Source organism: Rhamphochromis sp. 'chilingali' (genome assembly GCF_963969265.1).
Source record: "Rhamphochromis sp. 'chilingali' genome assembly, chromosome: 21".
NCBI classification, from domain to species: domain Eukaryota; kingdom Metazoa; phylum Chordata; class Actinopteri; order Cichliformes; family Cichlidae; genus Rhamphochromis; species Rhamphochromis sp. 'chilingali'.
Genome location: NC_137949.1, coordinates 30602699 through 30616615, shown reverse-complemented (window position 1 = coordinate 30616615; position 13917 = coordinate 30602699).

Below are 13917 nucleotides of genomic sequence, written 5' to 3'. Positions count from 1 at the left end.
CACCCTATATCAGGTGTGCATAATTATTAGGCAACGTCCTTTCCTTTGGCAAAATGGGTCAAAAGAAGGACTTGACAGGCTCAGAAAAGTCAAAAATAGTGAGATATCTTGCAGAGGGATGCAGCAGTCTCAAAATTGCAGAACTTCTGAAGCGTGATCGTCGAACAATCGAGCGTTTCATTCAAAATAGTCAACAGGGTCGCAAGAAGCGTGTGGAAAAACCAAGACGCAAAATAACTGCCCATGAACTGAGAAAAGTCAAGCGTGCAGCTGCCAAGATGCCACTTGCCACCAGTTTGGCCATATTTCAGAGCTGCAACATCACTGGAGTGCCCAAAAGCACAAGGTGTGCAATACTCAGAGACATGGCCAAGGTAAGAAAGGCTGAAAGACGACCACCACTGAACAAGACACACAAGCTGAAACGTCAAGACTGGGCCAAGAAATATCTCAAGACTGGTTTTTCTAAGGTTTTATGGACTGATGAAATGAGAGTGAGTCTTGATGGGCCAGATGGATGGGCCCGTGGCTGGATTGGTAAAGGGCAGAGAGCTCCAGTCCCACTCAGACGCCAGCAAGGTGGAGGTGGAGTACTGGTTTGGGCTGGTATCATCAAAGATGAGCTTGTGGGGCCTTTTCGGGTTGAGGATGGAGTCAAGCTCAACTCCCAGTCCTACTGCCAGTTTCTGGAAGACACCTTCTTCAAGCAGTGGTACAGGAAGAAGTCTGCATCCTTCAAGAAAAACATGATTTTCATGCAGGACAATGCTCCATCACACGCGTCCAAGTACTCCACAGCGTGGCTGCAAGAAAGGGTATAAAAGAAGAAAAACTAATGACATGGCCTCCTTGTTCACCTGATCTGAACCCCATTGAGAACCTGTGGTCCATCATCAAATGTGAGATTTACAAGGAGGGAAAACAGTACACCTCTCTGAACAGTGTCTGGGAGGCTGTGGTTGCTGCTGCACGCAATGTTGATGGTGAACAGATCAAAACACTGACAGAATCCATGGATGGCAGGTTTTTGAGTGTCCTTGCAAAGAAAGGTGGCTATATTGGTCGCTGATTTGTTTTTGTTTTGTTTTTGAATGTCAGAAATGTATATTTGTGAATGTGGAGATGTTATATTGGTTTCACTGGTAAAAATAAATCATTGAAATGGGTATATATTTGTTTTTTGTTAAGTTGCCTAATAATTATGCACAGTAATAGTCACCTGCACACACAGATATCCCCCTAAAATAGCTAAAACTAAAAACAAACTAAGAACTACTTCCAAAAACATTCAGCTTTGATATTAATGAGTTTTTTGGGTTCATTGAGAACATGGTTGTTGTTCAATAATAACATTATTCCTCAAAAATACTACTTGCCTAATAATTCTGCACTAACTGTATATGAGAGATGAGAGAACAGATGTTGCAGTGCTGGGGCAACCAGAAATGCTCTCAAAAGTCAGCAGAACTCCTTGGCAAAATCAAGGAAAGTGAAGCAAAGCATGGCTGCAGCAAATGCAAAGCAACATACAAGCTCTGAATATAGAGCATAAATGGGAGATAGAGGTAGGAAGGGAGTGAGTTCCTCCCAGTGGGAATTGCTTATGAAGGTGAGACAGAACAAATCAAGCAGCCGTCTAAGCCAGTCTCCACCTGGACTTTTGAATTCAACATCCCCTCTGAGCAGGGAGTCACAGTGGGAGTTCCCACGTGTGACAGCAGCCTTCTCTCTATTAATGCAAAAGCCATAAATGCTTTATATACGACTAAAATGAGAAATCACTTGTCTTTGTTTGTGATACTGTGGACAGCTTGTGTTTTGCAGGATACATAATAAAGACTCACTAAACTATAAAGCACTTCATATTTCATTTCGATGCTATTTCGTGTTTATTAATACATCGAAACCAGGGGTGCTCAAAAACAGCTGAGCTATAATAAGAATTGGAGAAAATCTAATAATACAGTTTACCATTACTATAAACTACAACATGAACTCTAGAGTAATTAAAAAAATACTACAACCAGATTTGTGAGGCCGTATTTAGGGATGCTCTAACAGAGGCAGATTGAATGTGATTAGGTACTCCATTTGAGCTCTCAAAGCCATTCATTCAAATGCCTTTTTCTACAACAAAGAACTTTTAACATTACGTTCACACATTCACACAAGGGTTCAGGATACTTTAACATGCCGACTACAAAAGCCGGGAACCAAGCCATCAACCTTCCAGTTAATAGACAATCTGCTCTAGATCCTGAGCCACACCAGGGGAGGTTAAAAGATGTGGCAACTGACAGCAACATCAGAAAAAAGGAGCAGACTGAAATGATAGAGAAACACCAGGGGCTGACAGAACAACCAGAAAAGACTGGAATAGATGAAGAGTGAAGACCAGTGCTATAAACAGCCCAAACTGGGAGAAAGGCACAGCACCATGAGGAAAAAAAGTGCAGTCCACAGGAAAAACTAAGACACTTTAAAAACGGTTAAATTCTCAGGCCTCTGGTACAAGAGCTGATCCTGAAGACACAAATAGAAGCCCCACACTTCGACATGTTTGGTGGAGTAAAGGTGAGGCTTTGAAACCCAAAAGCACCGTACCAGCTGTGAAGCACAGTGTTGGTAACATCATGCTCTGAATCTGTTTTGTACAAAGTGGATGGACCTCCAAATACTTTAGCCTCACCTCAAATGAGCAGGTAGAGGGTGAAACTTGGATACAATGAAGTGAATCCCAAACAAAACTGATTTTCCAGTTGATAAAGCAGGTTGACACTAGCTTCTGAAGTGCTTCTCCCAGAGCCGTCAAATCAGTTGTGAAAATTTGCAGGCTGCACTCAAAGGCTGAATCACTGCCAGGAAGCCAACCAAGTAAAATGAACTCAACCAAATTTTAAGAAGAGTAATCAAATATCCAGAACTACCGCAGAAGCTTATTGATGCCTGCCGAAAACATCTGGTCGAAATGCAACTTGCTAAGAGTCATTTAACCAAATATTAGTGGGGGTGTATCTATATACTTGAGACTGTATGTCTACTTTTAACCCTGTGTGTCTTTTAGAAAATCTGAAATAAATTCAAACTTGTGCAACCAATTCTTGTATTTCAAAGCCATTAAAGATGTAGGCTTCCACTCTGAAAAAAGCTCTTCAAAGAAATCATTTAAAGCCCCAAATTACTATAACGTTCATTGCCATAATGAGTTGATGTAAACTTCTGACCAAAACTGTGGTGAGCACGAGTCACGAGTCATGAGTCAGCAGAGTTAAATAAATAAATATTTCATAATTTAATAATTAGGCCTCTTGACCTAACCAGTGGCATTGGAAAAGCTAAGCAGCAATTGCAATTTATAATGTTTAAAAGACTGTTATTGCGTGTAGCATTGATGATATCGGACAAGAATTTAATTATTTAAATTTGAAACATCTGCCCGATTACTTAAGCTGACTTGGAAATTTGCTGCAGCTTCTTCAGAGATGTGATTAAAGGATCAGCCAACATGCATCTGAAACCATCAAAATGACCACACACGAGACCCCACAAGGAAAAGCCATCATCAACTGAAATTTGCCTCTGGCTCTGATGTTAACCTCTAGAGCCTTAACTTTGCCCTTTGTGAAATTGATTGGCTTGGGAATAGATTTATACACTGAGGCCATATTCAGACCAAATATTACCCTTTAGATGTATCCAAAACAAATTATATATCATGTTTAACAAATTTCCCTGGGCAGTCTGCCCCACTGATTTCCCTGCTATTTCTCTGCCCCTCCATGCTCCTGTAATCCTCTGTCCCCTGCTCCCGTTTTGTTGGCCATTCATCTAAACCCTTGGCTTGCCGGTCACTGGGTCCGTCTCTCATGTGTCCATGATTGTTTTACAAATGTTTTTTGTATCCTTTTGTAATTTGCTTCCCTTGTGCTCATTATTTCTCACCCATGTCTTTTTACTTGCCCTTGGTTTTTGTCATCACCCTACCTCTTCCACCGTTCCTTAGTCAGACTGTCTGTGTTGCCTTGTGATTGTTGCTGTTTACAATAAAGACGTATCTTTCTAGTAGGTTTTCAATATAGTTGCATGAATTTACTACTATGTAATATGCTATATTAAAACAGTGCTTACTTTAAGCGAATATTTCCTCTAATACCGACAGGGCTTTATTTGAGATAGCTGCTGCACTCAATTTGCATATTCCAGCTTGTACACAACATATTGGCACAGTGAATCTTTAAACAATCATTGCTTGCTCCAGAATGTGCTTTCCAGCAGCAGGAGATTCATTGTAGATTTCATAGTTGCAGGCAAATTAAATAACCGGAACACTGTTTTTACACCTAATCAAGCACTATGTGATAGTACATAAAATGGATCATCAGCAGTAACTGCTCCATGGCCACTGAATGCATCCCTTTAGGAAGTGAAAGTAGAAATTGTATTTATTAGTCTACTATTAAAGAAAGGATACAATCTGGAAGCAAGTTGCACATTTTAAAGGGATCTCTCTGTGATTTTATTCTCTAATTAGGCAGCAGTTTGGGGGTGGGATAGGGGCTTTTTTCAGGCTTTTGATTGAACATCACGACCCAGGAACTTCACCGAGCCTGTAATGTTCCCTTCAGCACATGATACGTTAATGCTACAATCAAACCAAATTAGTTTCAGATTTCAGGGACGAGGGAGCGCTAACGTGATCATTTGTTAAACAGAGTTTCGCTCCGTTGCAGGAATGTGCTAGAAGTTTGTTTGTTGCTGCACAGACTGAGAGACTATCCATTTACTGGCACCATCAGCGGCACCTCTCCGTGAAGGCTGGCTGAAATAGCCAAAAGACTTTAATGAAGGCCAGCAGGCTGTTTAAAAGCCTTTTAGCTACTGTTGATCACCCACCCACGCCTGTTGCATTCTCCATTGACCTTAGATGTAAGGACATGTCCAGGTGCATGGCACAGTCTACCTTAAATGCCTTGAGGTGACATCTGAACCTGGTGCATCATAACAGCACAAAACCATTAATATCACTTACTGCTCAGAGGCATGCATCACTTAAAGGTCAGAAGCAGAGGTCTTTCTATCATTCATGTGACACATCTGCTTTCTTTGAAGGTCAGATACCCAGAAAAAAGTGGAGAGGAGGAGGCTGCATTGTCACACTGGAGGAAATAGAAACATTTATAAAGCCAACAAACTTGATTGTGTTGGCGCAGCACAAAAGGCAAAGAGAGATTTTGATATATATGCAAGGTGGTGATCTGTGCTAACAGCGTCAAAGCCAGACACAATCACATGATCCAGCTTTATTATTTGTCACATTTCTGATGCTGTATTTCACAATAATCACTATCCAGGATCGCTTTGTTGATCCCTCAAGTCAGTAGTGCAAAAACGCAAGTTAATTCGGGTCAACTTGAGAGAAGTTAAACACCTCACGCACAGCTCTCTGCCATCTGCAAGCATCCGGCCCAAAGGGACCAGCCAACTGTTCAGATTAATGTGATTTGATGCTTTCCTCCTTGCACGAGTCCCCGGAGAGTGACCATTAGCAGCGTAACCACTTTTCCTTCAGAGCAGGATAATGGGAAGTGAACGATGGTCATCTTTTTTTCTTGATGCTAATAATTGGAGTGGGTTTAATCGGCAGTAAAAGCAGACATATCCGTATTGTTTAAGAGCCATGCGTATATATTTCTATAACAATTTAATGTCTTCCAGTCGAACCGCAAGATTGAGAAATATGACTGAATCACGACCTTCATCTGCATGAGGGGAGGACCACGGATAATCTGAACAGACAGCGCTGCCACAGCTCTTCATTTATACATCCCATCGCCCGGGAACCTTTCTCCTGACATGTCAGAAACCTCAAAATCTCAAATCCCAGGGGACTCCATGAATGGTTGCACAACATCAGGCATGGACCACGTCAACTCCAGAATTTGGGATATTTTGATGAGTGACGATATGAAGGCACGCATCACCAGGAGTGTCCCACTTTTACCAGCCCAACTGGAATACTTTTTTTGTGACCGCCTGGTTAAAGATGTTATTCTTTGGACTTAGCAGTGTTGCAATTACTTGCAAGAGCTCCTTACACATACTTTAAAACTGGGGAAGGAAGTGGACAATGAGAGAGGGAAAAACAAAAATAATGAGCAAAAACAAGGTCACAATGCAACCACCATCGTTTAGAGGATCACTGGAAGAACTTTGTGGCCTTGTTACTTTTTGGAATGCACTCAGAGCATCATTAAATATATCTAAATATGCATTTTAATATCAGTTATGTAACGAAGGCGCTACTCTAAGTTAAAAAAAAAAATCAGTAAAAACATGTAATAATCTCACTTAAATGTGGACTTTGAACTACTTTAAATACATTTAAATATGCACTTTAATTCTAATTCTAATTCAAAGTTATTACTTTACAAGATTTCTGAATAACAATAAAAGAAAACTTTTGTGGAAATAGATGGTACTTTTTTGTCATCTCTTCTCATCATTCTGAGACTCTAGTGTTGCTTGGATAGTGGTGCCATCACACATATGAACACTATTACTTTGTGAGTGTTGAGTGGAATATCATATCAGTCCTTTCTCCTTGGGTAAGAGCTTTTAATTTTCCTTTCTTTGATAATTTGGTGCAGAACAATCAATTATTTCATCACTTAACAAAGCAAATTATGCTTTGTCATGAAGATCAAATACACCTGAAAGAAAAAAAAGTCTCGTCTGCTGTCTCTGTGATTTCCTGTTTCTCTCACGCTTGCTTGCCAATGCAAATTGGCGAGCAAGCCTGCAGTTACTGGAACATTTGCATGGAACTATGACATTTAGTAGATGTAGTTTTAACATCAGCTGCAGTGTGCACGGGTTCGTTTTTCCAAATTAGATCTGTGCATATACATACAACACTTCTGCAATATAATATGTCAGATGTAGGAAACATATGTCAAAATATTGTGATAATGGCGGCGTTTCTGGTGCATCAGTTGTAGTAACCCAGAAAACCCATGTGTTTCCTCGACAGGTTCACCCTCTCTCCTTCCTCTTCCTTAGTAACCATGGTTACCTTGGGTGTCACATTGTCAACCTATTTTAAGAAACTATCGGCCCCTATATAGAGTACCACACACATACACAAACACACACACACACCTTGTAGGAGGAAACCACCCTATTTGTCATGCTTTTGGTTATGCACTGTGTAACACTAGCTAATCTCTTTATGGTGCATGCAGTGTGAATACATCACCAGGCCGTGTTAAGTTCATTGTACAAGACACTCATTAAGATAATGCAATTTACTACAGCCATTCCTTTCTCCATCAAGACTGAGTGCAGTAACTTTATTTAGTACTTGAGGCTAATCTAAACATATGCACATGTTAGCAGGTATTAGCTCAACTATGTATTTAAACCTAATTTTGCCAGTCAAGTGGGAAAGTGGAACCTGCTTCATTCTCCCCTTTTACTCTAAGAAAATGTGTTTGAGACCATTAACTGATCAGGAAAGTGTTTACTGAGGTCACAGATTGGACCAGCTGAGAGTATTTTTCCACTTCCACTATAATTGAAACCAGAAGAGCAACCCCCCCTGTCAGTCTTTAGAAAGATTGCAGATTTAAGGCACTTCTGACACTGGCTAGACTTTTCAGACTGGCAAGTGTCATCCATCTTTCATATCCCAGGTATTGAAATATCTCAACAAGTATAGCAATAGATCTTCATGAAAATGAAAGCAGACATTCACTGTACTGAAACGACACAGTAGCCTCACATCTAATAGGTCAAAGTTACTACCCAGAGTGACAATAATATCATGAAATCCAGTAAAAAGTTGCTTTTTTAAAATCCTGGATGAATTTAACAAATGCGTTTGCAGGCTTTCTTGCCTTGGCAACTATTAGTTTTAACATGATTGGATTTGTCACAGGCAATTTCTCTGTTAAGACTTGCACTAACTTTAAGTAACTGTCTGAGGTTCAGCTAAATGCATGCACAATGGAGCCGTGGACATACTTTAAGGTCTGTGCTAATTAACACTGGCATGCTGTAAAATGAGATGGTCAACAAGGGAAGCATTACCTCAGCTAAAATTCAACATGTGAGCCTCATCACTGTGATCATGTTAGATTCTCAGTGTGTATCATTTAAACTTATTGGCCGTTGTGTCAGGTGATTTCAAGCAAAACGCTATCAAATGGGCATAAACCAGAAGCAGTGATTTCAATTAGAAATACATCACTGATTCAGCACAAAAATCACAAATCTAACTAAGATAACTTTTTATATCCTGCACCTCAGCAGCAAATTGCTTCTATTCAGTTGAAAATGTCCTTGAAAATGAAGGGAGAGTCCCTGGGTTTTCCAGCTATCAGTAAACATCAGTATCCAGCAGCTCCCTGTGTGTGTTATTCGCTTGCAAAGCCAAAATCTACATGAGACTTTCTTCCTGACAGTTTGCAGTGCCACAATGAAACACCATGTACACCTTTGGCTCAATGTCATGTGAAAAAATAGGTCATTATGAAATGAATGAGAGATTAAAGAGGACCTGATTAAATCTCCATCAAAGCCATCACTCAGCATAATGAGCACTTCAATAAAATATGGATATGCCAATAAAATATGTATACTTCCAGAAGTTCCTAGTGTTTAACTGACTTAACTTTAGTGTCCAGCATCTCTGGAGTCACAAGTTCATTTTCCATTACCCTTAATAAATCTGTAAGTGGGTGCACAGGCCAGACTTCTGGGCATATATTTATTCACAAACGTGGATCTTCAGCTCAGAATTTGGACCAAACGGGAGAAGAAAAAAACAACACCTCCTCTGTGGTTTAGCATGCTCTGATTGCTCCAATGGTGGTTGTGAGGTTCTCATTACATCCTGCAGATCGCCTCCATTCCTCTCTTGATGTCGAGAATAAACAACACAGACACTGGATGTGGCAACTCTGGCCTTGAATGCAGGAAAAAAAATGCATTTCAATGAATTATGCACAGCTAGACATCTATTTTTCAGCCTAACAAGGAAAAGCAATGTCAATTATGGTGCAGACATGTTGTCACATATCATCCACAGTCACATCAGCTCGTGCAGAAGCTTTCGGTAATTGTTCTCCCAATGACATTCTATCTTATGTGAGAAAAAATTCTTCACAAACTGTGTCAGGGTCGTGTTGAACGTATTGCCAACATACATCGTATTAGCTTAATTATTGCTGTCCTAATTACAGCATCCTGCATGTGCAATAAGATCATGACCTCACTGAAAAGACAAATACCAGCTGGATCCCTTTACATTGCTTTTCAGGGCTCTGTTGCTGCAGACAGCTGTTGCGAGGTAGATGATCAAAATGATGTAGTAGAGGAGACCGGTCATTTAATGAGCCTTGGACCAGAGTGCTCCGATGGATGAGCTGTTACAGAAAGCACTTCCTTCATCTTAGATCCTGATGATCAGTCTTCTCCCAGGGGTTACACGCATGTGCACTGATTCTCTTAAAAGGCTGTCCAAGTCAACGCACATCCTGTGGCGCGGCGCTCAGATGTCATTGACACAGAAAACGATCGTGTGGCAGAGCATCGTGGATTTCTGGCAGGGTGTTAAGCCATATTCGTCCTGTGGAAACAAGACTCACGTCTCCTGCGGGTGCATTAGAGGCTTTTGAAAATGAAAGGCTGGCTAGCGCTCACAAACAAGTAGTCCTATCCTGATCTTTTGACACCCACAGGAATCCCTGGGTTATATTGTTTATTTGTCACAACACCAGCCAAAGTGACAGCGCGCGCTGAAAATAGCTTTTTAAATAAGGGCAGCCACAGCAGTCTGGCAGGGCTCAGATAATAAACCCTCCTGAAATTACAGCTCAGAGAAGAACATTAAAGAGGAACATTAGGGAGTGTGTGGCTATTGATCCAAATCAGTGGAGGAGTTTTACGGTGCATGCATAATATAAGCTTCATGAAATGAAATAATTAGTTTTACAGTTTTTGTTCCGGCAGAATATGGCTTTCAGCTACATTAGATTGCAGAACGTGATGAAATCTATGACAACCTTTACATCAGCATTTTAGTTTGAGTGTTTGCTGCACACCAAAAGATTTCATATATATGACAGAAGCTGTAATACAAAGTTTATCTGGGACACTGAATCTACCCAAGCATTCGATTTTCTTAAATACAGTCCTGATCAAATGAAAGCACTGTAATAGAGCCGAGGAGATCAGCTAGTTAAGATAAAGTAGAAATGAGTCCTTCTTAAACTTCATTAGTAATATCTATGTATGTGCTACAAGATCTTTTTGCATTTTAATCTGTGCAACTTTGGTTTTGTGTTAAAGATGAGTCACTTAACACCAAATCATCAACTACTGATCACCTAGATCTATGCAGTTTGTCTGTTTCATAGCTTTTCTTTTCTTTCAGATGAAAATGCATTGAGTCCACTCTTTAAGAGTGCTGAGGGTGGGGCCTTAGCAATTAGATTAAAATGCCAAAACACTCCGAGGAGCTGAGGAAAACTGCACAATCCAGTATTATTTTCTTTTGGGCTCGTCACTGAAAGTAACTCCTTTTGCATTTCACACATTCATTTCATCATTTCATCAATAGACTTCAGTGATGTGCCCTCCAGCAGGTTCTTCAGTCAGGGATTTTGAGGTGAGGTTGCAGTGACAGGTGCAAACACCAGGTAACTGACATGATGCAATGAGACAGGGCAATGAGTCACTACCGCCCTCAGCGAGCTCCCTTGCCTTAACCTGCAGCCGCTCCTGAACGATTACCTATTTATAACCCTTCCGCATGAGTCCCACAACCCCTGACAGACGGTGGAGTCTGCTTTCGTCTGAGCTCTCTTTTGCACAGAAGCATATTGAAGTTGTAATGCTAATTCATGAGCTGTTTAATAAACGCTTTAGTGTATGATCTTAAAAAGTGGAAAGCTGTAACATATGCTGGGTGGTCCCATGACAAATGAGGGACAGCAGCTCTGACAGAGGCAGGCATGCATAATTGGTAATTCTCCTTTTTAGACTGATGGGATAGAGTAACAGTGAGTAAAACCACATCTCTGCAAGTCATACAGCGCACTGTCATGCCTGGCTGACTCATCACCTGGAATACCTGCAAATACACTCAGAAGGATTAACAGTGTGTAGTTCATTAGGAGAGATCCAAATAAAAAATCATCTGAGGTATCGGTTCTTGGAAACCCTTAAATCCCTGTAAAGAAGCAGTGTCAGTACTTAATAGCATTTTTTTTGTGAATCCAAGCGAACAATGAACAAAGCTGTGATTTTTGATTTTCTATTTTGTTGTCTTTTCCTTCACAGCTCGGACTTCTGGCACAGCATCACTGCATTAGAGCAAATCCATCATATTAATGATCCTGAGGCCACTTCATTATTCACAGAGAAGCAGCTCTGCTGTCCAAATAAATTATCATTGGTGTTCCATTAATGGAAGTTTTCAAATCTAGGCACAGTGATGCCATTAATCTGCACAGTGCGTCTCTCTCTCTAGAGGACAGTTGGCTACTGTACCGGTGCCAGCGATCTGTGAAGATGAGAAACTCCCCACTGTCCTCATTCAGGTTCCGTCTGCTGGATGAAGTCCAATTATAAGTGACGTTAACTGCTGCGACTCCAGACTGGATCTCTCCCAAGTTGCACACTTTGCATTTGTTATGCGCCGCTAAAGGGAAGCGTGCTCGCAGGTGAAGGGTAGAGCCACAAAGTGGTGATTCTGTCTCAAATTGTGGATGACAAACTCCGACCTTTCCCCTCCTGATGGAGCGCTTTCAGCTAATTCGACACATATTGCATTTGTGTGTTAGATAATTGCAAAAGCCAAAAGCCTCTGCGGGTCTCTTGGGATTTCCAGCGCATCCATTCCCACTGCGCCGGCACGCAGACGCGGGCCAGCTTCCAGACACACACTGTTAATATTCTGATTGAACATTTGTGGAGGGACCTTGAGAAGTCACATACTCCGCAACTTTCTAACGCTTTAATGAAATTGCTTCTCATAATGTTGGCATTCACTGACTATTATGTTTTTCATTATGACAACCTTCCGTGGGAGTCAAGCTCATTTTCATTTTCTCTGGATGTAAGAGGGCAGTAAATCCATTTCCTTTAATGCTCTGCACCATGTGGATTTATTATCAAACCCAACAAATACTAAAGTAAATTTCTATAATATGGCTCGCTGAAATTAATTTGCCTGATAGGTCACTTTATGGTAAATAAATGGACCTTTTATTTAACAAAAAAAAGGGGAGAGGGGGGCTTGTGTTGTGTCTTAATGCTATCTGCTTCTTTAAAAGAACACATCTCTATCTGAGGCCTTCATAGATTAATGTACTCTTTTTTTCTGACCATGACAGGACACAACTCTGTTATGTGCTTCCTGGCCAGCTCATTCCACCCTGCATATGGTGTGAGTATGAGGCAGTATTTACCTGCAGCTTTACTCGCTTCTGTGAGTTCACAAGTCTGAGGCTTGCATTATGCCTCCGGGGCTGGAAGGAGCTCCAATCTGTGTTCCTGCCAAAACCTTCACCATATGCAGAGCCTCCTCCTGCTCCTGCACCTGAATCTGGCACTGCAGGAAGTGAAGTCCTGCTGTTTTCCTCGAACTGACTTCTCTGTGCATGATGACTTTCTCACGCAGCACCTAATGTCTACAATAAAGACCGGGAGCAGAAAAATGGGCGGTAAAATAACCACAAATATGAACTAGTTCACACTTGTAATGAAGAGAAGTAGGACTGTTGGTCTGAAACAGTGCAGTAAATACTAAATGTCTAAATTAAGCAATCTGTCAAGTACTAACAGTCAGTATGGTTTATTTTTGCCTCTTACTAATCCCATGGGCTGTTTCTGTGGTCAGAGGTGCTCTGCTGGCATAGACCTTGCAAAAGTGCTTAATCAAACATGAAATAACACACAGAATGGTCACATGGGAAAAGCCGCTTAAATCCTCAACCCCCCCACCCCCTTTCTTCGCAGAAGCCAGCTAGGCCAGATCAAATTAAGTGGTTTGATACTTTCTCTGCCAATCGGATTAAGCTGATTAATTCTCAAAAGTGTTTAAATGATTAAAGCTGGTTAATGGGCCTTAGGAAAGTTCACGGTGTCAGAGTCGGCTCCGATATCAAACACAGGTGAAGGAGAATCAATACAAAAAGGTAAATGTGAAAACCTATAATCGCTTTTACCTTTGCTCCCCCCCCTCTCTTTTTTTTTGGCCAATTAACAGCACACACATATCTGCATATTCAGCTCTAATTATCTTTTATGTTTCTTGAAATTTGATGACTCTAAAGGTGGTGGTGGTGGGGGGGGGTGCTTGACAAATAGCGCATCTGCCATGTAGTGACACAGTGCCTAAATATAGAGCGGAAAATGGAGCAGAAGAAAGGGACACAGAGAAAACCATAAATATTCACAGTCCATCTAAAGAAGACTGGCAAAAGCGCCCTCTAAAGAGAAATCTTGTCTTGTCATAAACCATGCTTAATGTGCCCCCATTGAGCTTGACTGGTTTTCCTCAAGATTTCATATTTTACATGTTTCCTCTCTTGATTTTTTTTTCTTTCGGGAGGGGTGGGTCATTTTGAATCAGATCCTCATTAGACAATGTTCCTTTTTCCTGCAGTGAATGAAAGTGAAGGGAGAGAATGAGAAGGAGAGAGACAGAGAACAAGAAATAAAGAAAGAAGGAGGAGAAGGAGGAAGGAAACTGTTACAGGTTCCGCCTCGCCCCTTCACCCCCTCTTCTAATATACTCGTCTCCTGAGGGAGTGGTATCCATCACAGAGACGGCTGGGCTGTTATGCCATGTCGCCTCGTGCATGTGAACACAAGGTGACTCTAAAAGAGAAGCAGCTCATGTGAGCCCAG